At 47.5% G+C, this 24582-nt stretch overlaps 1 protein-coding gene across 5 annotated transcripts in view; it reads right to left on the bottom strand.

Annotated features, from left to right (window-relative positions):
• Positions 1 to 24582, bottom strand: part of DOCK1 (dedicator of cytokinesis 1) — a 480397-nt gene that overhangs the window by 321590 nt on the left and 134225 nt on the right. The gene's annotated exons all lie outside the window — the stretch shown is intronic.

The raw sequence follows: 24582 nt of genomic DNA, 5'->3' as shown, positions 1-24582 counted from the left end.
CAAGCTCAGACTCAAGAGCGCTGTGCTGTGACCACCTACGCAGAAGCCTGGTCGCCTGGATGTGTGTGAACTCAACAGCACGGCTCTGGCCTTGCTGTTCTCTCTCCGTGTCAGCACCCAGAGCAGGCACACCACGGGAGGGGGAGCTGCGGTCGGGGACCCCGCTTCTGCACACGCACAGGGCACTGCTCCTATACGCCACCTGGCCCACCGTGGTCCCTTCACAGGCTTCTCCTGCACCCAGCCAAGCTAGCCCGTGAGCCCCGCGAGCTGGAACTGGCTTTGTTCAAAGGCCACCTCCTCTCATGCCCAGGCCACCTCCCCCCTGTGGGCACCCATCTCCAGGGAGAGAGCCGTGGGCACAGGGCGGACTAGTGCTGGGTAATCGCAGGCTGAACTAATAAAGGGGAAAACCACACAGTGCCCGGCCGGCCCTCAAAGGCAAGAAGCCCTCCCTCTGCGTGATTCCCTCACTCACTCAATCATTCAACCAAACGCACTGATTAACTGAAAGATGTGTTCAATTCCAAGGAGGATTGCTCAGCAAAGTCGCTGAACCTCTCTGGAAGACACCTTCCAAATACCAACATTTTTCTTTACCCCTGTACTAGTGGGTTAGAGCACTGAGAGAGCACAGGCATTGACTGCTTGGTGGACACAGGACTCTCCGTCCCCTTCAGTTAACAAATCCGAATCCCAGGAAAGACAACATAAATTCATTTCAATAGCATTCTCCCAAAACCTGGCTTTAAATTGCTTTTATGGTGTAACATTTAAGGAAATAAAATGTACCTCCCACGTTTCCTTTCCTAGTTACAGTTAAAATAAATTGTGAGTTATTTGGAAAATGCCACAATCTCTGTTACTTTCCGAAGCAGTCACAGAAAGCACAGGCTTATTTCAACCACAACAAGAGTTCACAGGAAGACATAAAACCAGAGCAAATCAAAAAACACTGTCGAGGTATCCGCTGTGCACATGAACAGCACTCACCCAATAGCTTTTAATAACTTCTGACAGGTATGCTTAACACAGACACGGGAGGGAGATCCCTGTTCCCCATCTGGAAAACAATGCTATTTTGCTCCAGAGGAAGACAGTGCCTACTTCCAACACTGACTAAAGGATAGAGAAAAGGTCACAAGTGACACAGTAAACAGTGTAATACTTAACTGAAAAGGACAAAGGGGCCAGCTTCCAATTTATAAAAAGTTTGTCATTTGAAGGTTTCACAAGGTGCCTGGGCATGTTAGAAAGATAAACCCAAGGCTCTTGATGGCAGCTAACTGGTTACCAAGTTAAATAGAATTTGGAAAGAATTTTCCATCCACACTTACAATTGCCACCATCAAAAGAGAAAACCTGCTAACTTTCACTTTACATTTGTAAAGGATGATAGAATGAATTGGAGAAAACCTTGAAACACAAAAGCAAACCCAGGAAAATAATTACATTTGTGAGAAAAGGGAAATGACATGATCATCAGAGAAAATTAAATAATTTAGCTCTGGATCTTGGACAGTCTAGAATTTATAGACAACAGCGTAAAAAAACTAAAGCTATGAAAAAGCAAGCTCAGGACAAGACTCCCCATTTGTTTTCAAGATTTGTATTTATAACTAGAGTCATTTATCTCTTTAATGACCAGTAACAAAATTATTTTGTTTCTACTTTTCATAGATAACCCTGAATGATACAAGTTCCTGGCTATATAGTGCTACGTGCATTTCATCAGAGCAACCCTGTAAATACTGAGCTGCAATCCCAAACCCCACAGGACACCTGAGGAAGAGGGGAGGAGGGGCAGAGTTTCTTGGGAAAGAGTCTCCTTGGATGCCGTCACACCCAAGAAACCCCCCACTCTCACCCAGGGTTAACCCTTGATTGGTTTCTGGAAGAATTCTAGAAGAGCACCTCAGATTTCTCAGGGAACCCAGGGCCACAATTCATCCTAACAGGTCCAGGAACCAATATCCAACACATGTATCCCCAGGATGGGTCCAAGCGCCTACCTCCACCCTCCCCCACTGCCAGGGGCAAAATGGACTAAGCCCAGTGTGAATTTCTGGGACCCACTCAATGCCAGGAGAAAACTTCTAAAGCAATGGCCCATCTTTATTTGATGCTCTAAACATCACAGAACTTCTCAGCATTCACCTGAAAACTTGATGCTTCATAAACTGCTTGGAGAATTGCAAATCCACCTTCTGAGAACTCTTACTACTTTGGCAAGCGTAGTGTGAATCTAGTGCAGGCACAGCACGAAGTCCTAGTGCTCTAAGCACAAGGGGACCATCTTTCTTCACCTTCCAGACCCTTCTGGAGCTTTCTGGAGCCCACCATCAACACTTGCCACATCCACTCCCCTCACCCAGCTGTATGGAACTGGTATGTCCCAAAGAGTCAGGTGACCATAGATGTGAAACAGTTCCTCATCATCCCAAAGAGAGAATTTTACATTTTGGCCACTTCAAATATAAATACTTTTATGGATATAGATAAAAGCCAAGTGTTTATTATTATACTTCATTTATTTAACTATGCATTCCAATTACTATCATAGTATATGAATATTAATTTAGACATAATTTTGCCCCTCACATTTCATGAATATATCTTAAGTTTACGGGCATCTTTGATATCAGTCTCTTAATCACCACCAACACCTGATTATCATCACCAGCACCCATTTTTTGGTCATCATTTCACATCCATCTAAAATGCTTACAAGATGGCACTCTTCATGAACCACAGTAAATTATTTCCCAAGCCACAGGTCCCCATTTATATAAGATTAGCAGGGCTTTTAAAAAAATTTGTATGTAAGGAATATTCATTATCTTTCATGATTTCTGCAAAACAGTCAATTATTACATTTTTCAGATGACCTTTAAAAGGTTTATCATATGGATATCCAGCCCGTGTGTTCATGTAAGCGCAAATTGCAAATATAAAGTTTCTTTGCTTCTTTATCAATTCACAGGTGACCTGTAAAATAATGGCAAGCTGGCTTCAAGTCTCTAGGCTAATGTGTTTTAGTGTTATTTTTTTAAAGAAAATAATGGGAAAGATGTCATAGGGACTAAAGAGAAGGCTACCCAACTTTGAAGACCCACTGTGGGGAGCAAATATGGGTATGCATTGAACCAGACCATTATTACATTGTGGAGACCAGGTGCATTCTCTCCAGACCTGGTTCCTGGATCCGCAAAGCAAGTTCCTCCAACCTCCGCACATCCCAGGGCTGAGCAGCCCTACGGGCTTCTCACTGGGGTCCTCTTGTGTCCCCTCACTCACTGGAGTCTCCCCAAACCCCAACTCTACTATCTTTCCACATCCCCACCACTTTTTATACCTGTCTCGAGTTGGTGCTGGGAAACATTTGTTAAATGAAGGCATGTATGAATAAAACCCCAAAGGCTTTAAAAAAAAGAAAGGCATAGTATCCAGAGGTGAAATTCCGGAAAAAGAAAGGAGGCCTCTGGTGGAGACAGTTGTGAAGTCCTGAGTCCTAAATACCTGGGATGATCTACCACACTGTGTCCAATGGGTTGTGATAAAATAAGAGAAAGAAATAATTTTGTAACAAGTCCAAAGTTTTTAAAATTTAGACCGTATTTCCTTACTATGTGATTGGAGCCCACCTACTTTAAGGTCAGGAGGTCCTTTCTTAAGTAAAATGATCTAACAATAATAAACAGCAGCTGATGTTTGCAGCCGCTTATCCCTCACTGATGGATAACACGGTTCTCCACTGTCTCCTTCCCTGACTACAACAGACCCTCGGCTTCATGTGCGTCCCCAGCCCCACTGATGCACCTCCTAGAATATTGCCTGGCACAGAGAGGGGTCCAATGTGTGAGTACAATCTTTTGGTTGGTGGCGATTGGTTTTTACTGGTCCATGAGAGCATGCTGACTGTTGTACAAACCAATAACCTGCAAACACAGCAAAGAAGGCCCAGGGGTAAGTAAGAAGGGCTCTCACACCCCTTTGTTTCCCCTAATCCTTCCCCAAAGTCCAGGCCTAAGGCTTCTCCATCCTGAAGAGGGTTGAAGGGGTAAGAATCAGGTTTGGGGCACACAATGGTCTAAAACACAGAGACTGGAAGAGAGGACAATGAAGAAACCAGGAATCAAGGAGCAGAGGATTCCAGGTCTCCCATCCCAGCTGGGCTAAGGGAGTCATAATGCCTCCCAGGTCAGCCACCCAAGACTCCCAACTCCCCAAGCCTTCAGGAGACAGACTGCCTCTGATCAACCCTCTTCCTCAGAAGCAACCCCGTCGAGCACTCCCCTTCCCTCGGTCTCAGCTCTATGAGACCCTGTGTACCCACGTGGTGTGGCAGGAGGGGCCATGGAGCATCCCTGGGGATGGATGTACTCTGCAGAGACCCTAAGGTCCTGTTTGAGTTCCATCCCTGGAACCTGGAATTCCTCATGGAAACTCACTGAAAAACATGGCCAACTGGTATTTTGTTGAGATACTAATTTGTGTGCATTCTCTCTGACCTCTGCCATGGAAATAATATATGGTCTCTGCCTCCTCATCCCAGGAAGGCAGTCTGGTGTTGCTGGACAGAACGCTGCCCCGCAAGAGGCATGGGTGCAGAATCGTGTTTCCCTCTGGGCTCCTGAGGAGAAACTGCTGGACCCCAGGAGATGGCTCCCACCCAGTCCCATTATTGCTCAGAGGCCCAACTCGGAGGAGGGCCTTCTACACTACGATTAGATTTAAAGTCTTGATATGACAACGAGTGAGTGGACCTGAACCAGATGTCTTTGCTTAACAGAAATAAAATAGGAAATATTTATACTGAAGTAACCAGACACTGCTGGAGCCCGAGTGTGGTAGAGAACATAGACACTTGTAGCTGGAAATGGCTTCATATATTATCTTCCTAATTGCAGTGTGTAACAATCACTCCCCAATTAATTCATTACAGGTTATAAAAAACCCACAGTATAGCCAGGAGATTACTGGATGAAGGATTTAAGGATAGAGGAGGTTAAAAAAAAATTCTTTAGTCATCAAATGGCAGAACAATAGTAAGTAATGGGAGTTAGAAAGATTTAGATGCATTAAGAATACTGTATTTTTGGAGCAAATACCAAAAGATGGAAAAGCATAAATATTTTTTAAATCTAAACATTCATCATTCCTCTTAATGACAAGGGCAGTAGTCCAAAATGGTGATGGGAAATGGATGCAGCAATTTTGACCCCAGGTTAACAGGGGACAGCAGAAAGGGTGTCTAGGATGTTTCCTCTCCTGTGTCATATCATAATAAAAGGACAGAAAAATTGATCAGTTCTAAAGCTTTAAACAGCTTCTTAAAGATTTTAAGTAACTTTTAATAGGTTTTTCTTTTTCTTCCATGTATCACAGGTATTTGTTTGGAAGATTAAGAAATCACCTTAGGAAAAACAGAAAATGGAACTCACTAATCATCATCCATTTAGCCTTTTATAGGAGTAAATAGGGAAATCATTCATAATCACATCCATTAAAAAAAATTCAAATTATTCCACTCTGTTTTATTATCTATCAACAGGAGGCACACTTCCTCACTATGAAGTTCAGTTAGTGAGTTTCTCAAATGATTAACACCTTTTTAACAGCCAAAGGGTTTCTCACACCAAAGCAGTCAGGTCAGGAGCCTTGCCTGGGCGCATTCGGCCACCAACGAACTGGAGCTGCTCAGCCAGCTCCGAGGCATCCAGCAAAGATGAGCGACGGGCACCAGGTGTCTACATCTCCTTGGACGCCAGTGGCAGGTGCATTTTCAGAGTGACTTTCTGACCTCCAGTTCCCATATTCATTTGTTCTTAAGGTGTTGGCGCCCCAGCATGCCAGGCCAAATGCTCATGGGCCAAGAGCTTTGGTCTGCCGGAGAAGCCAGACGTGCAGACGGCAATTGCCAACACACCTCCTCACTGTGGGTGCATAACCACTGGAGTCTTCTGCTGAGGACTCTGGGGGACAAAAGCCTGAAGCACAGGATGCCAGGATGAACTGACACCAGTGGCTTCTGCACTGGGGACTGGAGGCTGATCACAGGTCCCCTGGGACAGAGGAGGAAGCATGCATTCCAGGCAGAGATCTCTGCAGGCAAGACTTGAAGACAGACAAAGCGCAGCAGGGCCAGGATAGTATAATTCCTGCTGGGGCCACAAGTAGAGACCAGAGGGAGTGAAGGGACAGCAAAGGAGCTGGTCAGGAGGGAACGTGCAGGGCACAGCCACTGTCCCTTCTTACCCTCCCACTGAAATCTCTATTTGCTCTCTCCCCTGCAGCCAGACATGGTGACACCACTCCCAGGGCCTGAAAGAACTGGGTACGACTTAATAGTTCCACATACGGAGGAAAGAGAAAATGAATGAGAGAAAGGCAGGCTCTTGCATCCCGAGTGAGAAGTGACAGCTGCTGGGAATACCCCTCCTCGTTACAACGATTACCCTTTACTGGCTGGACGTGTCAGCATCCGATGACAGTGATGGGGAGAAAGAGGGAAATAAAACAGCAGGAGCCCATAGCTTAGAGGAGGCTCACAGCGGAGGCCAAAGGGGAAAAGCAGGGCTCATGTTCACCCTCTTTGACTTCAGCTTCTGTCCTGTGAAGAGCCAACATATGTATAAGCGTCACGGGGCCGGCACAAGGAACTCTGGGATGATGAAATCCGGTTCAAACTCAGGACTGTGGTGTGATGAGATGCTGCATGTACTTTCAAACTTCTTCAAGCCAATCACTCAAAAGGGCTGCATTTATAAAATGTAAATTACACCTCAACACAAGCGATTTAAAAAGAACTCGAGACCCTGATTCTGTTCGTCCACAGCAGGTAGAAGAACTACCGACACAGCCAAAAAATTCTGAGCCAGAATCCAGGCATGTCTTAGATTAAGGCCAGGAAAGGCATGGCTACTGAAGCTGCTGTCACTGGAGAGGCAGCCCTCAAAGCCAGTCCGTGTCGCAGCACAGAGACCCACTGAACAAGAACTGAAAGCAAACAAAAAGAAGCAGAGGCAGGAAAGAGACCGGAGTCCGGAGATCCTTTCGGTTTGCTTTGATGCAGGGAGAGCACCCCAGGGACCTTTCAGACTCGGGACCATGGAGGCACGAAGCCATGTGCAAGGTCATCATCTGCTCCTCAACACAGGAAGTCTCAATGAACAAAAACACCCCCAGGGTAGGGTCCACACAAGCGCAAATACGTAGAAATGAACTGTCACATGTTCAGACTAGCAGCAGCCACTTCTTACAAGGTGAGCATCAGTGGATAGTTACATGCTTCATAAAACATTGTATCTCCTAATAAAGGAAATATAAATGGGTTTTAAATTCTTTGAAAATGGTATTTATTTTGCCAAAATATAGCACCATGGGTTCAGCAACTCCTCAAATGGAGATGACATATTTAATTCCTAGAGAGAGCACAGCCTCCTCTAAGTACCTTGGGGGGGTCACAAAGGGCTGAGAGTGAGACCACACCAGAGGTTAGGAAAACAATTATGAGCTAATGAGGAGACAGCAGGAGTGCGAGAGAGGAGAGAAGCAAATTGCAGGCTGGCAGACTCCACCCTCACTCCTGACAAAGACCAAAGGTGTCATTTTGAAAATATTAAATTATTGGGTATGAATGTCCAAATTCAAACAAAGAATAAATAAAACCAATTTTTAGTAGCCTAGCATCACAGACAGGCTAGCAGTGCCAAACTCAGTGTCAACCATAACACATAACTTTCAGTGCGCATCTGGGGCTCCTCCCAGGAGAACATGCAGGTTTGCCTGTGTGAGATGCTCCGGGGCAGGGATGCTGGAGAAAACAGAACCGTGCCTACACAACCCCAGCACCTCCAGAGGTTGCAACCTTGTCCAGACCCAATGGAATGCATCTGAAGTGAAGGAAACCTCAGGATGGCTGGGTAGTAAATAGTAATTATAACACAAAAGGAAATATTAACGAAACCCTGGAGAGTGTGTTTGCGTGGCAGTGGGAGGGGAGGTTAGTAAAGCGTCAAGGAAGAACAATAAATTTTCAGACAAAATGCTATTCCTTTCCAGTTTGCACAAGGAAATTAACAAGGCAGCTTAGCATATGGGCAAGAACTCAAATTCTGAGCTGAAGGGGGCTGGGAGTTCATCACTTCTAAGCTCCTTGGAAGCAGTCTGGTGGTAAGAGGAGATGAGACAGACACAGATACACTGTGGTCCCTGAAAAGCCTTTATTCTTGTAGGAAGTAGGATCACGCCATCAATGACTTAGCCCGGCTTATAATATGCATTTGTCTGGAAAAGCTTCATTTTCCTGGCTGGAGGAGGTGAATGGTAGCCCAGCCATTACAATAATGATCCCAAATTATGAATTACGTGGGGTGTGAATGAGACTTCCCTCCACTGAACTTAACGTAGTGTCAAAAAACAAATGAGCTAAGGAAAAGATTTTAAATATCACACAATTGGCATACTAATTTGAGGAGCTATATAATTGGTCCAAAATACAAAGACATACCATCTCTAAAGGACTGACTACCATATCAAGTATTTCTTCTTTAAGAAAAAGGTTTCTTTTAAAAAATCCGTCTCTGTGCACACTTAAATTACCTTCCAATGCAAGAAAATGATGGCATTTTGTCCTCTTCAGCCTATGCCAACTTTTCTTTGATGCTCACTGCCTATTTCAAAGAGGTGACTGGTTTCAAGAGAGAGGATCGCAGAGTATAAATGCAGAGGGAATCTCACAACACAGTCTATAAAGCTCTTTCCTTGGTTTTACAAATGGGAACAAGAAAACTCAGTGGAGTGAAAAGTTTCTGTCTGAAGGAACTGGAGCGGCTGGCAGCTGGGACCGTAAGGCTCAGACTGCAGAGGAGAGGAGCAGGCCCCCGCCAGCCCAGCGCCTGGGACCCCTGACGGAAATGGTCTGTGTTGTGATGGATGGGTGGGTCACTTGATGTAAGCATCTGTCCTACTGAGTAAGCTGTATGTACCACATGTGTGCATTTCAATGTATATGAATTATACCTCCATTTAAAATTCACCTTTTCAAGATAAGGATTTCAGACAGAATCTTTACAAGCAAGTACATGAAATACTCCAAATAAAAGACAAAGTTTGTCAGATTGGGAAAAATAACACCAATATGCTATGCTGCTCACAATATGCTGTCCTTAAAACAGGAACAAAGAACGGCTGAGACTAAAAGCAGGTCAGCTCTGCCCACCACACTAGCCCACAGGGGGCAGGCGAGCTGTAGGACATCAGAAGTAATCGGAAGCGTCAAGCCCCACCAGCACTGCGTCCACAGAAACTACCCCGTGTCCCCCATGCCCGAATCCAGCGCTCTTTCCACACCTCCGCCGACAAGAAGCTGACAGCACGGAAGGAGCTGCACATCGGGGAGTGGAAAGCCCACAGGACAAGCTGAGGAGCTGCAAGGGCCCCTGAAGGGAAGGGAAGCCAAGACTCATGCGGGCACAGAGCCACCTTCCTGCGGGACAGTGAGTCAGGGCAGGCCACATCCACAGTCGAGGGTGACCGGCACACATAGGAAACGATCGCGGTTTTCTACAAATGCTTTGTACACAGGCAGGATGTCTCACATTTCGTCGCCCTCCAGCTGGTCGGGCGCCCTGAGTGAAGGACAAGGGCCAGCCCCACAGATCCCCCAAGTGGCTTTCCTGGGACAGCCTGTCCGCAGTCCTGGGAGGGCGCTCGCTAGCCATGCCCCCGAGAAGGGGCTCCCCATGTGTGCCACAAAACTGAAAGGGGACTTGCAAGATTCCAGGAGAACTTTTTTCAATTAAAGACATATTTTACTTAAAAATGTAAATGAAAAAAGTTATCCCATGACAAAAAAAAAAAAAGGATAAAGAATTTCATAGAATAAAACTTCTAAGAACTCATGTAATTTTCTTAAGGAGAGACCCTTACCCCTCCCAGGGGAAGAATCCATTTCCCCCTATTTTTTCCCTTGAGAGATTTTGTCCTTTTCTAAAAACGTAATTTTGGATTAAAAAAATAACCCCCACATGTCAGCTCTACAGGAGTCAGCGCAGGATGTCAACTGCTGCTACCGGATTATTAGAACGCATCCCCACTCCTCAGCGGTGAGGTCCGGGGTGGGTCGGGACCGCCCCCCACCCCACGGGGCTCCCAGGGCAACTACGCCCTCCAGCCCCTGGGCTCCTGTTGTGGCAAAGCCGCCCCACGCCTGCCAGCTCCACTCTCTCTTTTTCCTTTCTTCCCATCCTTCTGCACCCTCTCCAGAATGTTCCCCCCCACAAACTGCCACCTGCCCCTCCAGCCCAGAGCCAAGCCATCTGCTTCCACCAACCCTCATCTGAGGACGTCAGGCCACTCACCATTTTCTCTGGGTCCCTGTCTTGCCTGCAGTCCTCATCATGATGCCATTATGCACCTCCCCTTCCGTTATCTATTTTGGGGACCAAATACCTGGTCCCCTCTCCTGCAGCCAGAAGAGGACACCTTTTCTGTGCATTCTCATGGCCAAGGGCCAGTACGACTCCACAGCTGGCACCAATGAGACCTCAGTGTGCTAGGAAGTAGCCCAATTACGTCGCCTCTGCATACATGTTTAAAGTACATATACATCAACATACTAACCCTGACGCCACCACCCACAGGGTCCCTCATCTAAAGCAGACGGGGAAGCACTCGAGGTTGTCTCCTCCGTGAGAACAAACTTGTGGCACATACCCTGACGTGACCCCAACTTCTACTTTTCCCAGAATGATCCCTCCGGCCACTCCCATGGAGACACCAGCTCCCACTCACTGCAGACACACGGGCTTCAGGCACCTGCCTGCCCTCCTCCACAGAGGGCTGCAACATGTAGTGAAACTGCAGACAGGAAGGCAGGGAGAGTGGTGCCGGAGTCACGGCAGGTGTCTTGGGCCCACAGAGAAACAACAGGAGAAATCCCCGCACAGAAATGCCCCCGGGACAGTGACCTGGGAGGGGGCAGGCCTGGAGGAAGATGAGGATGCCGGCTCGTGGGCAGGCGGCAAAGAGGAGCTGGGCAGGCCAGAGGTGAACCACTGGGGCAGGTGGCGCAGGCCCAAGAGGCAGGTCTGTCCCGGGGCAGGAGAGGACCAGGATGAATAGAAGGCTCTGGCGGCCTGGAGAGCAGCAAGGAGCCTGGGCTGCACACCCTGCGGAGACCCCACCCACCACCAGGAGGCACTCAGTTGCCAATGCAGGTTCCCACGCCACCCCTGCCTCGTGGTTCTTTCTCCTTATATGTCTTTGTTCATCATTTTGGTTGAACTTTTTGGCGTCACTTAATGTCAGGTAGCTCTCCACTTATCGGCATCTCACTGGATGCTGATGGGACCCAGCAAGTCTGTGTGTGTCAGTAAGAAGGTGTTTGCTTCCTATTCATGGGAAACGACATCTGTACATGCTGGGGAGACACCACTGGCCATGTCTTTACCACCGGCTCGTTGTAAACACACATATAAGCCACATAGGAACAGAAAGAATTCAGAAGTAATTGTGACCCCAGAGCGGACAGGAAGTCATCTCTGTGTGACAGATTTGTGCGTGTATTTTACAGGAGGACCTTTTCCTTCTTTGTTACCTGTCTCTGAGAAGCAATCAAAATAAAGAAATGAACGTTTCATTAAACGGAGTCCGCCTACAGTTTCTGCTGGCTCTGGACTCTGTGACAGGCCATGTTTTTGTAACACATCCCAAAGAACACTGCACACTCACCCCAGCTCACCAGCACCCACGGCTGCCTGCTGCCCTGGGGTGCCTCCAGCTGCAGCAGGAAAGCTGAAGCAAGGAAAGGTGAGCACCTGCCACTCACAAACGAGACGCCCAAAGGGGAGATTTCAGGAAGTGAATCATATAGTCTGGAGCTCACCTACATATTGCTGAACCAGAGGTTTGTTTTCCTGTCCGCGTGGACCTGCAAAAATACGGCTGCAGAAAGGAGCAGGGAGCCCCCTGTTTGACCGTGTCAATCAGCAGGATGCTTGCCAGGGCTAATGGACGTACAAAGTTCTTCCCATCTGGTGATGGGACGTGTCAGTAGTCTGGGCCCACCCAGGAACCAGCACAAGACCATCAGCCTGACAAATAGCAGAACAGGAGTTTTTGTCCATCTTAATATAAAACGGACCTTTTAAAAGAAGAGCAATGAAAGCAGTTGGTGGTCACCTAATTTCTCAAACAGAGCACCTTTGCATTTATTCTTGGGGCTGACCCCACAGAATGGGTACTGTCACAAGGACATGAAAATATACCTTTATTAGGTTTGACCCAATCAGACGATGAGGACTGTTGTTCTTCATTACTCATTAAACTAGAGAGAAGATAATTTATGCTCAAGAAAAATAAGTGTGTCTGCCTAACAATCAGTCACTGTATCTGAAGGTTACACAGGCAAGAATAAAGCCTGCTTTGTTTTAATAAGGTACACCTTTTATAGCTTTTTTTCCCCCTTACCTCTCCCCTAATTCAGTGTACCATACTGCATGTCTAGGTTTTCCCAAGGGAAAAATAATTCTACTTGAATTATAAAAGTGTCACATTCACAGTTCATAGAGAATAATACTGCTCAGCTTCTCATCAGAATTATACTGCCTGGCACAGGATTTTAAATAGAGCCAATGTAATGTACACTGACTCCGATGTCAGGGAAAGGCAGTGGGCTGCAGAGTGGGAAACCAGGGCTGAGCTTTCCTCACAGGACCGCTCCATTCCTGGGTAAATCCCAGAAAAAAATTCTGGATACGACTTTCCCAAGCCCCAATTCCCTGACTCCCCAGTGTTAACTACTTGAATGCTTCTGAAACTCAACTTTACAGAAGGGCCACGATCTCATCAATACACACACAGAAATAATTTATTTCATCATAGTTTTGCAAAATACTTCTGATGAAACTTTGTAATTATTCAATAAAAGTATAATGGAGCTGATGATTTTTTTAGGCTCTTGTGTGAAATATTCCTTTTCCCACTTGCTGATGCCCTCACACTAGTCAACCTTTCAATAAAATTCTTCTTGGGCTTATTTCAGCTCTCGCCTCCTCTTGGGCCTCAGCTTGGCTGGTTGGCATGCTGGCTGCAACACCGATCCTAAGTGAAGGCTTTACCTACCCTTTCCATCAGCCCTGTAGACAGGGCCAGAGCACAGCTGCAGAGCCCATTTCATAAAGTCACTGGCTTCCGCTACATTACCAACGTCCCAACAGCTCTCTGCTGGCCGAGTCTGGCTCAGCCGGTCCACTCTCCGCATTAACTTCCTCGTATCTTTTATTTTCACGGAAGGTCTGTCCTTTACGGGAAGAAGATTAATGAGAGTTCCTTCTGAGGACTGTTATGGCCTTGAAAAGAGACGGTATGTCCTCTACGATTATAAACTAAGAAAAATGCAAGCTTCTGACTACGGAGGGCCATTTTTCCCTCAAATGGAAGAAACAGCTCTGAGAAAGGACACATTTTAACCCCTGCGCACAGCCATGTCTATCTAATGCCCTGGCCTCTCCAACTACAGGCATCAATTATTTTCCCTCTTTCTGAAGCTAATTTGAGTTGGGTTTACACAATTAGATTACGGTAGCTTTATCATGTCAGTCTTCTGACTTGTTCTCCTTCAACACTGTGCTGACTGCCCCGGTTTTCTGCTTCTCCGTGTCAACCTGAGAATCAGCTTGTCAATATCTACAAAGTAACTTGCTGGAATTTTGACTTAGATTGCACTGAAGGTATAGATCAAGTTAGAAAGAACTGACATCTTAAGAATATTGAGTCTTCTTATCCAATAACTGGAACATCTCTCTTATTTAGAGTTTATGCAAAGTGCAATCAATAGAGGCCTCAATCCATGAAAACTCAAGAAGTAAAAACAATCCTCAAAAACCTACAGCAAATGCATTCATAAACACCATTCCAGCGAGGTACACGCCAACCTACAAGGGGCCTGTATCTCCAGTCCTCTGGAGAAGCCCCTGTTTGAGACCGGACAGACTGTCGTAGACCTTTCCTAGTAACTCCCTCTGAGGGGACTCCACAGGGCAGCTGCCATGTTAAGATTCCAGAGAAGAGTCCACAGATGTGGGATATAAAGGTTTCCATTAACAACTCTTTTTATCAGAATGCACAGACTTTCCATAATTACGTTTTCTGCCCATCCCTTCAGAAAGCTTTTCCATTATTACTTTGAACAGACCCCACGGTGGCCCTAGGAGGATCATCAGAGATAATGTGCATCAGAAGGCTTTGACCAGTAAAAGCAGCACAAATACAAAGGATCAGGATTATTTCATGCTCCACCATCCATCTGGGCAAGAGTGGCACATAAATTCTCTACAAACCCTGTGGGAGCCAGGGCTTGGCTTTCTCCTCCACCGGATGACACGACTGAGCAGCCAGTGGGGACAAACGCTATCTTCACAAACACCAACAGCCAATCGGCCAGCCGGACCACTAGGCAGACACCAGACAAGGGGCGGAAATGGGAGGCTGTCCAGGGAACAAGGGGAGAAGCCACCCCAGAGCTGGCAATGTAGTCAGAAATGGCACGTGGACACGCATGAAGGTGATACCCGAAACATGCAGCAAGAAGGAAATCAGGCCAAGGAGCACACTGTGGCTGCACGCTCTAGGGCTGGGGCTCCCGGGAGGGAAGGAGGGTGCAGAGGGGCGGACACGGCGGTGCCTGGCAGACGACTTTTAGTCAGTCTCAGAAGATGCCCACCCTTAACGCCCACGCCGTCCACAACCTTCACCCCCTTCTCAAGACATCTCCTCACGTAGGGGCTTAGGCCACAGAGTTGGGAGAGGGGTGAGGATGCCTCCCTTCCTCTTCCTCACCCCCCACCGCAGACCCCCCCATCAGAGCCTGTAAATTACACCAGCAAGTCGCCGTCTCCTCCAAACTCGTCCCCCAACACTGCGGCCCAGTGTTTCTTGACCAAGGGCACTGCTGCCCACGCCCCCCTGAAGACATTTGGCGATGTCTGGAGACATTTTTAGCTGTCACATTAAGGAATGCATCTACTGCACAGAGGCCAGGGATTCTGCTCACATCTTCGAGTGACAAGGCAGCCCCACAACAGAATCATCCGCGCCAAATGCCCACGGTGCCAAGATGGAGAGCTCTGCTACGGGCCCTGACCCACAGTCCCTCCCTGGGTTCCAAGACCGTTCAGCCCCCTGCTTCCTCTCTCAGCTGCTCCGGTCCAGGCTGCAGACAGCCACCACATGAGCCTCTGCAGAGCCAAGTCTGACCTGACCCAGCCCGCCCCAGCCTCCCCAGACCCGGAGCAGGCCCACCGCCCCTCTCGCCCACGGTCCTGGCTCTCCCACGGCGCCCACTCTATCCGGCCACAGCCACTGATTTTATAATTTCTTGAAAGCAACAGATACCTTCCCATCTGCAGCCCCAGGCTGAACCCCCCCACCTCATGCTTTCTTTAGCCAACTCCTCCTTGACAGCTTCCCTATACCCCCAAACTATTCCCTACCCTCGTTCCCCTGGCACACTTTATCATCCTGTCCCTTACTGTTTCTTAAAATGACTTACCACAACCCAAAGTAAGAGATTTATGCCTATGATTTGTTTAAAATCACTTATTTCAATCGTACAGCTACACCCTCATGGGTGTGGCTATCTGGTCATTATCGATCTCACTCACTTAAACATAACCACCATGAGAACAAAGGCCATGCCTGTATTCTTTGTGCTGTACGCCCAGCACCTCACACATTCTATGTGCCCGGCACATAGAATGAACATATTAAGTGAATTTTTTAAATAAATGAACACAAAAAAATGACAAGGTGCTAGGCATAAACCTATCCAGGCAACCTGCTCCTTCTCACAGATGTGGGAGAGTCGCTGGGGAGAGACTTCTGAAGGCCAAGGTCAGGGGAAATCACTCTGGCTCCTGAGCGCTGAGGTGACAAGTTCAGAGGAGTGCATTTCCCCTAGTGAGCGTCACTGCAGGGGGCAGGATGTCTGCAAGGCCTGTCCTCTGACACAGGTAGGAACATGGGGGTAATCAGCAAGCAGGAAATCTGTCACAAAAGTAAAGATCAGTAACAACAACTACCTATAAGTGACGTCATTCATTCACTGCAGGCTTCAAATGCTGAAAGCAGAATCCTAGTATGCAACAGTGGAAAAACTTTGAAGATAAAAACTCATTTGACTAAGCCAAAGAATGCACATCAATTCTGGAACATGCTTTGAACTGGCATTCAGCCATTCCAACATCAACTGTGACTACTTGTTAATATAAAAAGATGTTTATGATACAATGATTTAAAAAAGCAGCCAACTGAACGTTACTTATGTTCTAACTACACAACAAATTCTCACAAGCATGCACCAGAGCTGGTAGAAAACCAATACAAATGGTTGGTTTGCTGAAGTCAAGTGGAGAACAGAAATGGTTTTCATTTCTGCTACTGTCCCAATGCGCTGTGCAGCACAAATGGGGTGGGGAGGCGGTCAAGAAGTAAGTGTATCCATGCAGGCGGCCTCAGATCAAGTCCTGCCCATGTGGGTGGTTATCTCAAGCATCCTAGGGAAGCAGCCAAGAAAACCATGGAACTCCCCCGAAGGAACTGTGGCCTTAGGAGGGAGCCCAGAAATCCACAGCTGGGCAAACGCCTCCGAATTAGCAGCCTGGTTGGAGCTGGAAGCCCTAGTGTCTGGTGAGTTCAAATCCCTCAGTCAGACTGGGGAATTCTCTGCAGAGTCCAGAAGCCACAGGCCAGAAACCAGCCAAAGGTTTACTAAGAGCAAGCCAAAAAAATATTTTCTTCACCTCCTTTCTTTTTTTTCTGCTTCTTTTTGACATGAGTCATGACCTCACTTGCAAGTGTCTTATCATCTGTATGAAGGGAGAGCTTACAAATCAGAATAGCCTAGAACATCAGGTAGCCAAGGGCCTGAGGCCCAGATTAGGTCAGCTCTGAAGGGAACACAATGTACTGGTAAGAGGTGAGAACTCTTGGGCTCCCTCCCCAGAATTACTGAGTGAGAATCTGCATTTTAACAAGACCTCCAGGTGATTTGTGTGCACACACTGAGGTCTGGGTACCCGGCTTCGGGTCCACTTATTCTGCAGCCCATCCTCAGCCCCTGGCCTGGGTGCCACTCGCACCCATGTGGAGTGTAAGCTGACTCCTGTGTAGGTTGCACTGTGCTCCAGAAAAAGGTATGCTCCACTCCTGACCGCTTGTACCTGTGATGTAACCTTTCTTGGAAACAGGGCTTTGCAGATACAACTAAGTTAACCTAAGGTCAACCGGAGCAGAGTGGGCCCTCAATTCAGCATAACTGGAGTGCTGAGAAGACACAAAACAGACACAGGGACAATGCCAGGTGTAGGCAGAGGCAGATTCGGGAGGAAGTGATGTGCTCACAAGCCAAGGGATGCTAAGGACTTCCAGCAGCCACTAGAAGCCAGGAGAAGGGCGTAGGATGGATCCTCTCTTAGAGCACTGTCGTGATCCAAATATTTGTGCACACCCCACCCCCAAAACTCACACTGTGAAACCCTAATGCCCAATGTGATGGTAGGAGGTGGTGGACTCCTTAGGAGGTGATTAGGATTAGACGGGGTCCCCGGGTTGCGCCCCCATGACAGGATTAGAGCTCTTGAAGGGTCACACAGCAGAATAAATGAGAAGGCGGCAGTCTGTGCCCCAGAAGAAGGCTTTCACTGGAACCAGTCCCACTGGTGCCTGAACTTGAGACTTCCAGGCTTCGGGTGTGAGAAAGAAATGTCTTCTTTACAAACCACCCTGTCTCAGACACTCTGAGACAGCCAAGCGCCCAGAAGAAACTTTAAGAGAATAAACTTCTGTCTTAAGCCCCCCAGTGTGCAGTACTTGGTTACAGCAGTCCTAGGAGAAAAATACCACTCCCCAGCCTGGCTTGGTCCCCTCGGCTCCTGGAGTCTGGGGCCTCGCTCATCTGTTAGCAGGAGAACACTCCAGAAGGCCTGGCCTACTGCTGCCTCTCAGTCAAGTGTAACCAGCCATGCCCTTCATGGCTGGCTTCTCCTGGGCCGCCAGCCCTCAGCTGCCAGATATTCTGGGTGGACAAGTCTTCCCCCAACACAGACAGCACGCCCTGGAGGGTCGCCCTGCAAACAGTCTCATCCTTGTCCACACGAATGATACCCGCAAGCGAAGCCCAGCCTCCTAGCAGCAGCATTCTGGAATCATCAATACAGTCAACCATCCCAACAACCTCAGGAAAAAAAAAAAGTGAAGAAAATATTTTACTGTTGGTCCTTAGTACACCTTCCTGGCTCAGATGCTCCCTGTTTCTTTAAACCACCAGCTGGCTGGTTTCCTCAGGACCCAGGATCGCCTGCGCTGAGGCAGCTGGACTCGCTGAGGAGCTCTGCTGTCCTTACCTGACTCAGCCACAGGTCCCACGCCAAGGGGCGCCAAGGTCACCCAAGTGCGTGGCGTCTGAGGATCAAAAGCTCCCTAGCCGCTCAGCATCGCAGCTGAGCCCCTCGACCCCACAAAGCGTAGGATGAAGTGGAACAACACAGAGAGTCACACTCTAGGGAGTGTCAAGGCCAGGACAGTGCATGGGCACAAGGGGCAGGTTCATAGCCGGGAGGGGAGGGCACCTCACAGCTCTGGTCACAACGTGCACAAGACGTCAGAGCATTTGGAAATCTGGACGCCACCCAGCCAACCAGATGCATCACGTCTTTGCCATAAAGACAAGGTCAGCCCAGAGGGTTTATTATTGCACTGTTCATAGAAATGCAAACTGAAACCATTTACGTACCCAAAGACAGAAAACTAGTTAAATAAGTTACGAGGTGGCCATGATGTACAACATAACCTTAAAGAGCATGTTCTTGAAAAAAGACTAAAGGATATACAGCAATACATGTGGAAAAAATTAAAATTGTAAAAGTATTTATATATACACACACATATACATATATGTACATGCATAATATGTTATAGGTTATTATATATCATGATGCTAACTAAGGAGTAAAAACATACGATTATGACGATGAAAATGGTAACCTGTAATCTATGGCAGGTGAGACGTAACTGAGTCTTCTTTTTCTTAAAAAACATTTTGGTACTCCCCATTTTTCTAACGAGATCACCAATTACATTTAAAACTGAGGCAAGGACACGATGAACACCTGCTTTGTTTAAGGGAACTGATCAGACTTCACATCCTTGTGGACCGGGACATGCAGGGCCCAGGAAGTGGGGCTGGGCTGGGAGCTGTGGCGACCACATGCGAGGCCCCAGGTGCATAAAAGGTACCTGGGAACCTGGTCTTCCTCAGCCGCAGCAGTGTGATTTCTGATCCCTCACTGTTATTCCTAACACATCCAGTTTTTCCTGAAGACAAAAAAACCCTAAACTTACAAATTTGTGAGAGGCAGTGTGGACCCCATATACAATCTTAGAAATGGACAACAATCTTAGAAATGGACGAAAAGCAGCAAAAATTTCTGATAAGGAGAATCTTAGTAAGATATAAGGCAAGTTGGTACAGTTCATTTCAAGTCAAGATAGTATTTTTAAGGAACTGAAAAGTGCCTCTTGGCAGACAAACCTCACCTAACAACTGTATTTGCTGTGATTACAGCAGAGCCGATTTCCAGCACAGTTCCTTCCAGAGAAGGCCAGACGGAGAGAGCACCACAAACGGTTACAAGGGCAAGAGACCGTAGCTTGCACCTCAGGGGCAGCCCCAAAGCTCACATGCCCAAACACCAACCTCAGCTTGGGGGGGCCTCAAATTCAGTTAATCTTTTCTCCAGTCCAATCCACATGCCCACAGGAAAGTCACTAAGCGCCAGGGGTCTGCAGCTTTACAAGACAATGGGAGACACACGGAAAGCTAAGAATATTTTCATACTAAACTGAACAGGAGAAACTGTGGAAGAAATCTAAACAATGGTAAAGAGCAAATGCTGGCAGGGATGTGGAGAATGTAAATTAGTTCAACCATTGTGGAAAGCAATACGGAGGTTCCTCAAAAAACTAAAAACAGAAATACCATTTAACCCAGGATTCTACTCCTAAGAATTTACCCAAAGAAAACAAGATCCCAGATTCAAAAAGACATATGCACCCCTATGTTTATCTCAGCACTATTTACAATAACCAAGATATGGCAGCAACCTAAGTGTCCATCAGCAGATGAATGGATAAAGAAGAGGTGGTACATGGATTATTATTCAGCCATAAAAAGAAAACAAATCCTACTATTTGCAACAACATGGATGGAGCTAGAGGTATTATGCTCAGTGAAATAAGCCAGGCGGAGAAAGACAAATACCAAATGATTTCCCTCATTTATGGAGTATGATAACAAAGCAAAACTGAAGGAACAAAACAGCAGCAGACTCACAGACTCCAAGAAGGGACTAGTGGTTCCCAAAGGGGAGGGGTGGGGGAGAGTGGCTGTCGGGGAGGGAAGGAGAAGGGGATTAAAGGGCATTATAATTAGGAATTACAATATAGATAGGTCACAGGGAAGGCGGTACAGCACAGAGAAAACAATGACTCTATAGCATCTCACTACACTGATGGACAGTGACTTCAATGGGGTATGGGGGGGGACTTGATAATATGGGTGAATGTAGTAACCACAATGTTGTTCATGTGAAACCTTCATAAGATGGTATATCAATGATACCTTAATTAAAAATTAAAAAATAATAAAAGAGCAGTGTTTTTCAAATGTGGATTGAGATACATTAGTCGTTCAGAAAATAAATTCAGTGCCTGTCAACCAGCAATTTTTTCTGAGTGCAGTGCATTAGTTCAGAACAACCTAGAGGACACTATCATAGAAAATGTCGGAGTGCATCACACTTTTTTATGAAACTTATCTCAGCTTCTCGAGTTCATATATACCACACACACATACAGACACACACCCAAGAATCTATTTTTTACTGGGGATCATGCTCAAAATTTCCCTCTATTGCATGTTCTGGAACTCTCGGCCTTAGATGAAACAGCAGACTAAACCTAGGTCACAGGACAGCCTTTTCCAGAATCATCCAGAGTTGTTAGTAGTATTTGCAAAAACGTCAGTGCCTGTGTTAAGTCCGACTGCAAAGCCTCAAATACCCTACATCTGAATCAGCCACCTGCTGCCAGCCATTGCCAAGATCTCCCCCTCTGACTGGCCTCCATGACCAGCCCACCCAACTTAACTCCCTTTACTGCCCCCCTTCAGACACCAACTGTTTGGCATATCATCAAAGTTTTTTAACTGCTTTATGAAGGACCAGAGACTATATCCGCTTAGACAGAAAGATCCCCCAGAAATGGTGTTTATGTCTTTACCACCCCGAAGCACCTGACACAGAGGTGCAGTCCATCAACGCAGACGGCAGGTACGGGCCGTTCTGAACGCCATCGCATTGCTGGGGCCTGGGGGGCTGAATGGAACCCAAGTGGCCCTGGAACCAGGCTGCCCAGGCTTCAGTCATCACTCTGCCCCATCCCAGCTGAGAGGCCTTGGGTAAGTTAATGACTATCTCCAGGCATCTTCATCTGTAAGCAATGATCTACCTATTTAACAGGATTGTTTTAAGGATCAAGATGATAAACTTAAAAACAGTGGTGGTCCATGATATCAGCTGTTACTCATTTAGCACTTGGGGCGGGTGCTTCTTTCTGTCAACAGTTGGATGAATCCTCAGGAGGCTTCCAAGCATCCGGACGTTTGTGGTGTTGGGGGTAGAGCGTGGAGGGGAGTGCTCTACTGGGTCTGAGAAAAAGGACCAGGAGGGCTGGGGGGTTGCCTAGGAAGGTTTCTGAGCAGCAGAAACTAGAGTCTGACCCATTTTTCCAAGCAGCTGGAAAACACAGCATTCTGAGAAAAAGACCACCACCACCAGATGGGAGTTTTAGGACAACTAAAGAAAGGGCAGCCACGGCCACGACGGTGCAGGGAGCTGAGGGAAGCGGCTTTCTGCCAGTAAGTTTACCAAGAGTGACTGAGGACGGCCTGACAACCAAGGCCCGTGACCCCGAGGCGGGCAAAGGGACGGGCAGCGATGGAGAGAAAGACTGAGTCCAGCTTGGAGACGCTGCATCTGAGATGCCACTGAGTCACCCTGGGAGAGGCCAGCCGTGGCCACGGGGGGGAAGAGCAGAGGGCAGGACCAGAGGCCACTGCCCACAGGTACGAGGACCCTCTCACGGGGGAAGGAGAACTCCAAAGGCACCTGAATGCCCAGGACACAGACATACACAAAGCAAAAGCCACAGGAGATTCCCGGCTGAGAGCGGAGGTGAGGACTCCATCAGGACCACAGAGGAAGGGGCGGCGGGGAACCCCAGCACAGGTGCAAGGGCAGTTTCGAACAGTAGAACGCACTTTTCTTCTTCAGTTGCAAGTGAGAAAGGAAAGCGGGGCTGGACCGAGGCTGAAGGGTCTTTGCAGTGAAGCCAGCCGACCAGCGACACCTGTTAAAGGTGGGGCGGAGGAGGGACAGGGGCGGGCGTCGGGCAGGGCGACGTGGAGCTGGGCAATCAGCCTTGGGCTGGAGAGGCTGCTCAAAGCAGCTGCTCAGGTAAAGTCAACAAGGAATCTTTTCTTTTTTTTTTTACATAAAATTTTATCACTGCTGTGGAACACAGCTTGGTAATTCCTCAAAGAAGTAAATACAGAATTACCATATGACCCAGAAATTCCACTTCTGGGGAGAGCAGGGACTTAAAGTTATTTGTAAACTACATTCACAGCATCGTTCAAAACAGCCAGAAGGTGTGAACAACCCAGGCATCCCTCAGAAAGCATGGACAAACGCAGTGCATACGCACGTACAACGGAGTACAATCCTGCCTCACAGAAGAACAGGATCCTGACCCAAGCTGCAGCCGGGATGGGCCTCGGGGACATCGTACTGAGTGAAATGAGCCAGTCACGCAAGGACAGCTGCCGTGTGAGTCCACTTCCACGAGGAACTAGAGAAGGCAGACCCACACGCTGGGGTGCGGGTACAAGGGCAGGAGAGGAGGGGGCGTCAGAGCTTGTTTGGGGGAAGCAACGTGTTCCGGAGATGATGGAGGTGGTGGCTGCACAACAGTGTGAATGTCCTTAATGCCACTGAAGTGGACACTGAAAAATGGTTAAAATAGTAAGTTTCAATGTCATTTACCAAAATAAGTCAGCAGCCCTGAGGTTGGAGGTCATCACCTGAGGGACAGAAGAGCAGCACAATGGCGAGTCTGTCCCAGAAACACAGGGGTACCCAGAATTGGGTCCAAAAGAGGGGACGGCCCGAGGCCACCTGGCGGAGGAGAGATGACACACTGCCCGCACGCACGCTCCCGTGCTTAACAAAGCCTGAGCCCAAATGTTCTCCCACTGTGTGCTGGCTCCCCTAAGTGAAGTGACCCTGGTAAAAATGCTATTATTACATCAAATAGAAGGGGCACTGCTAAAAACTCTCTGATGCCGCAGTTACCCCACAGTTAATTATTCCCTGAAACTCCTCGTGTCCCTCCTTCCCTGAGGCATAAAATGACTCCAATCTGCACGGCTGTGTAATCAGTGGCTCTAGTTCTGAGAAGGTGGGCTGTAGGGCGTGGGCTGTAGTGGACAGAGCAGCCCTGCCCACCCCCTATTCCACCAAGTCACCCACATAATGCCAGAGAGACTGCTGCCCTCCTCGTCACAAATAAGGGCATCCAGGTCATCTCAATAGTCAAAGCAGCCAGCAAGGGTACCCTCTGGGACACAATGTTTAACCCCTAAGAAATGCCACAGCCCTTTGTGGATGGTGAAGCTCTTGTATTGAATATGATTCAGCATTACTTCCATTTCAACGGAGCAAACCTTGAGAGTTTAAACAACACAAAAACCAGGGTCCCATGTTGGGGATCCTTATCTCACATGCTGAGACAGCACCTGTCATAGAAGAACCAAACACAAAATCAGCCGTTAAGGAAGGCAACATTTAAGTAACACTCAGCTGTCTGTCCTGCAGGTGTGAGGCTTGCACCAGCCCATGAACGGCACTAAATGCACTCCTGCCTTATGATGAAACACCCACTCAAAAAAAGGCCTCCAGCTCTCCAGTCATTAAATGATTTGGATCCAAGGAGCTGAGCAGACACAAGTCAAGCCCAATCAAATTTAATAATGTAAGAGTATATTTAAAAATCTAAAATTACTTCTGGGCTCAAAACTCCCTGTAATTTCTATCTATTCTTAGCACTAACCACGTCTGTTTTACTAAAATGCCACCAGATTTAGTAGTAAGTGTACCGAGCGCATTGCTAACATTAACCTTGGAACTGTAAGGCAGCTTTAGGCGATAACAAGTTGCCTAAATAATTAACCTAAACCTTTACTATACGAACCCCATAGCTTCCTCTATAGGTCACCAGGTTTTTTACAATGAATTCCCATGAAGACCGAGTAACTATGCGGAAGAAACCAATGGCTCTCCCAGACAGCTGCTCACCTCACAGATAGAGGGACATTTCAACTTCACTCATGTTCCGTTTCACTCGTTCCCCTGGTCACAGCAGCCACGAGACATGTCTGAGCACACACACATCTTTGTTCCA

This window comes from Manis pentadactyla, chromosome 8, assembly GCF_030020395.1.
Source record: "Manis pentadactyla isolate mManPen7 chromosome 8, mManPen7.hap1, whole genome shotgun sequence".
NCBI classification, from domain to species: Eukaryota; Metazoa; Chordata; class Mammalia; order Pholidota; family Manidae; genus Manis; species Manis pentadactyla.
This window is presented reverse-complemented; position numbering and strand designations above follow the sequence as displayed.